Genomic DNA, 4,159 nt, shown 5'->3' with positions numbered 1-4,159 from the left:
GATGCACGTGCTTCGTCCTGAATCCAGGACTATTTCCCTTGGCTGGTCATTTGGATTAGACTCGCCATTGCCGGAATAGCCAAGCTATGAAAGCAGATTATTGTCGAATTTGGGTCTGCACTGTGATGGGATATTACCACCAGCCTTCGTAACACAATTTCTATATGTCGAATTCTTTTTACACATTACAGTATATCAATGTTGCTTTTCTTTTTTTTCGCAATGAATTTTATATATACCATTTTTGAAAAATAAATCAAAGAAATAGTTTTAGAACTGTAGTACTGTAAGTTAGCATTGAAGCAATGAGAATAATTTCAAATGGATTTCTATCTTAAGCGATTGATAATTAACGTAACAGTGTAATTTGGCTAGAAAAGTTTATTAATATATGTGTGTATATGAAGACACATAATTTATATATGTGGATACATACGTTATAAACTTATATGTATATTTATATATACTACGTTAATATATATATATATATATATATATATATATATATATATATATAATAAATTAACATAGTATATATAAATATACATATAAGTTTATAAACTTATAGGTATATACACACACACACACACACACACACACACATATATATATATATATATATATATATATATATATATATATATATATATATATATTAACGTAGTATATATAGATATACATATAAGTGTATAACATATATATACACATATATAAATATATGTGTATTCATATATACACATATATTAATAAACTTTTCTAGCCAAATTACACTGTTACGTTAATTGTCAATCGCATAAGATAGAAATCCATTTGAAATTATTCTCATTGCTTCAATGCTAACTTACAGTTCTACAGTTCGAAAACTATTTCTTTGATTTATTTTTCAAATATGGTATATAAAATAAAAATTCCTTGCGAATAAAAGAAAAGCAAAATTGATATACTGCAATGTATAAGATATATATATATATATATATATATATATATATATATATATATATAATATATCTTATTATACATTGCAGTATATCAATTTTGCTTTTCTTTTTTTCGCAAGGAATTTATATATACCATATTTGAAAAATAAATCAAAGAAATAGTTTTCGAACTGTAGAAAACTGTAAAGTTAGCATTGAAGGCAATGAGAAAACAATTTCAAATGGATTTCTATCTTATGCGATTGATAATTAACGTAACAGTGTAATTTGGCTAGTTTATTAATATATGTGTGTATATGAATACACATATATTTATATATGTGTATATATATATATTATATATATATATATATATATATATATATATATATATATATATATCTGTGTGTTTTTTGTGTGTGTGGTAACCATACGCGTAAAATCAGGGAGAAATAGATAGTATTAGTTTATACAGAATATTCATGATGTTCTCTTGAAGATCCTTGAATGAAAACTACCATGTTAAATCGTCCTTGGAAAATTCGAAAGTTTTTGTTTACCGTACAATTCACGTAAGTCTCAGAGGACGCGTGGTACTAAGTTTTCGGCATTTTTCATTTTTTTATTATAAACTGAGGCAACTGATTATATTTGGTTTGTTTTGTAGTCATAATTACAAAGTAAATATGATGGATTCATCGGTAGGAGTTGCCTTTGGTAAGGCTTATGGGTTTTTATTCGTCTGTCTCATCGTCGTGTTTATCGCCGTTGGATATATTTGTACATATTTGTGGAGATTCATTTTGTATCCTGCCATCAGAAGATGTTTGTATGGCAAGTATTCCTATCTGTTTCTTACTAATGACCATTAGATGATAAGCCTTCAAAATATGATCAGTAGATGATATAAGTCAAAATATACCAAAGTAGATGGTCTAGCCCTTAAAATATAGTTAGTAGATGATACAGCACCCAAAATATAAGTAGCACTCAAAATTGACGAGTTTGGATAATAAAGAAAACGCCATGTTACTGTGATTTAGGCCTAGCTGTCATCGTGTGATCCTGTTAGTGGTGCGAGGCGATTGACGTAAGGTATAATTTATTTTTACCAAAATTTCCCCCCTTTTTTTATGACTTTTGATTTACTAAACTTTTAAATTTAAAACAAGGGTGTTTCGCTAAACTTTGGTTATAATGATCGGGATTCTTGCTTTGTCATAACCAAGTTACCACTGGTGCCAACTCTTAAGTATTCTGAATATATCTGCTATAATCACTTGCTATAATCACTTGCAAACTGGTAATTCTAAGCCCTCATTCCGCGGTAAAGTAGACTATGGCAGTTGACGTTTACCTACGTTATTTTACTTACTGAACAAGAATTTAAAGTAATATTTATTCGGACGACTGTAATTAACCCCTAGGGGCCAGTACTAAACACTGCGAAATACACTGGACGCCCCAGTTCTTAGTGGATGTCGTATTTACAGGGTAATTCTAAAGAATAGTTCCGCACGGTCTGCAAGGAACGTAACCGCGGATACGACATCCACTAGGGATTGGGGCGTCCAATGTATTTCGCCGTGTTTAGTACTGGCCCCTGGGGGTTAATTACAGTCGTCCGATTAAATATTACTTTAAATTCTTGTTCAGTAAGTAAAATAACGTAGGAAAACGTCAACTGCCATAGTCTACTTTACCGCGGAATGAGGGCTTAGAATTACCCTTGTGAAAATCGGTGGCTCTCAACCTGGTGGCCCTCTCCCCTAGGAGGGCGTCAGCAATTAAGAGTGGAGGCACGAGCACTGGGGAAAAATTAAAAGTCTAAATATATTCGTTATCACTTCACAGGAGTGAGGAACTAATATTCACAAGTTTATAAAAAAAAGGCGAACGTAATGCCTTATGTTTTAGTTCCCTATAGTCTACGGGTACTACTCTAGTTAGACTCGTTGGGTTTACCATGTTTTGTAATTTTTTTTTTTCCATCTGGGAAGGAATTTCACTTAAGAGATGCAAGGGTGGCGTGGAGGGAAGCATCAACTCTTTGAGGGGGCGTGGTAATAAAAAGGTTTAAGAACCACAGCTTTAAAGTCTTGAGCTTCACTTACGTACGTTGTATTATAATATTAGTGTGAAATACGAATTCTGTAGCATCTGGTCTTACTTGGTCTAAGGTCATAGTACCTAAACCTAATTTGAGATTTTTTTTTTTTTTTTTTTAACCAGAGCCCTTGCCAGTGCCAAGTAAAATGGCTTGTATCACTGTACTGAGTAATATTTTGTTCTTAAGTGTATTATTTTACTTCTTTCAGGACGCAGTGCATACACCACTATTGGAGAATAAGGACAAGTTTACGAACGAACAAACAACGACGAGTAAGCACAAAGCTTCGGAACCAGTTTTTAGAGTTGATTGGCGATATTTATAAACTTTATTCTGTTAGTGAAATTTTTCACGAATTTCAAAAATTTATAATTATGCCACTGGGTCATATAACTATGCAGTAGTAGCGCCTCGTTATTTCCTTTAGGAAAATTGTTAAATAAATGGACTTTACCAATAGGTATTTACTTCTCCTACCATGCAAGTAACAAGACCATTTGGGGAACAAGTTATTGTTTAAAACTGGTACCTTTAACTCAAAAGCTTAATCAATTTCATCTTTATATTTTTTCCTGCTAACGGAAAGAAAGTATAATAACTGAAAAATGAGGCATTGTCGGTTTTCTTGTTACGTATATTTCTCAGGATAGTTTGCTGGGCCTTATCTGAACTAAGGTATATGCATTTTTTACATTTGAAAAAAGCCTTCTTTCTCCGTACCTCCGTGGTATGAAAATGTACTGGTTTGTCAGCTGATTTCATATTCGATATAAGACATTTCTGATTTGCTGTTCTCTAGTCTGACAGCTTTTGTGAAAACAAGAGGCCACAAACGATATCTTCCCCCACTGGTGGTGTGGCATAACAGCTTACAGCAAGTCAACAGGGATATAAAAGTAGTTCTCAACCAGGGGAAGATATCCCACCCCGCCCCCCGAGTCCCCTCGGGGAGGATTTCAGTTTCAGGCGGAGGAGGTGGGGGGGAACTGAGCACAGATTGGCTTGCTCATACTGCCTTGACAGAAAATCGGACTCCATTTCTTGTTAATGCATAAAAAACTAAAAATCGTGAGCATATGTAATTGATTTAGAATTCTGCGTAACGGTAGAGATGATATTTGATATCTGTAAT

General features: G+C 32.9%; 1 long non-coding RNA gene across 1 annotated transcript; it reads left to right on the top strand.

Moving 5' to 3' along the window:
* Positions 1–1,484: 1,484 nt before the first annotated feature.
* LOC135217897 (uncharacterized) lies at positions 1,485–3,484 on the top strand. Its single transcript, XR_010315220.1, has 2 exons — positions 1,485–1,751; positions 3,236–3,484. It is a non-coding gene; the product is annotated as an uncharacterized LOC135217897 (long non-coding RNA).
* Positions 3,485–4,159: the final 675 nt, after the last annotated feature.

Source organism: Macrobrachium nipponense, chromosome 9, assembly GCF_015104395.2.
Source record: "Macrobrachium nipponense isolate FS-2020 chromosome 9, ASM1510439v2, whole genome shotgun sequence".
Classification (NCBI taxonomy): Eukaryota; Metazoa; Arthropoda; class Malacostraca; order Decapoda; family Palaemonidae; genus Macrobrachium; species Macrobrachium nipponense.
The sequence above is the reverse complement of the archived record's forward strand: the minus strand, read 5'-3'. Positions and strand labels throughout refer to the sequence as shown.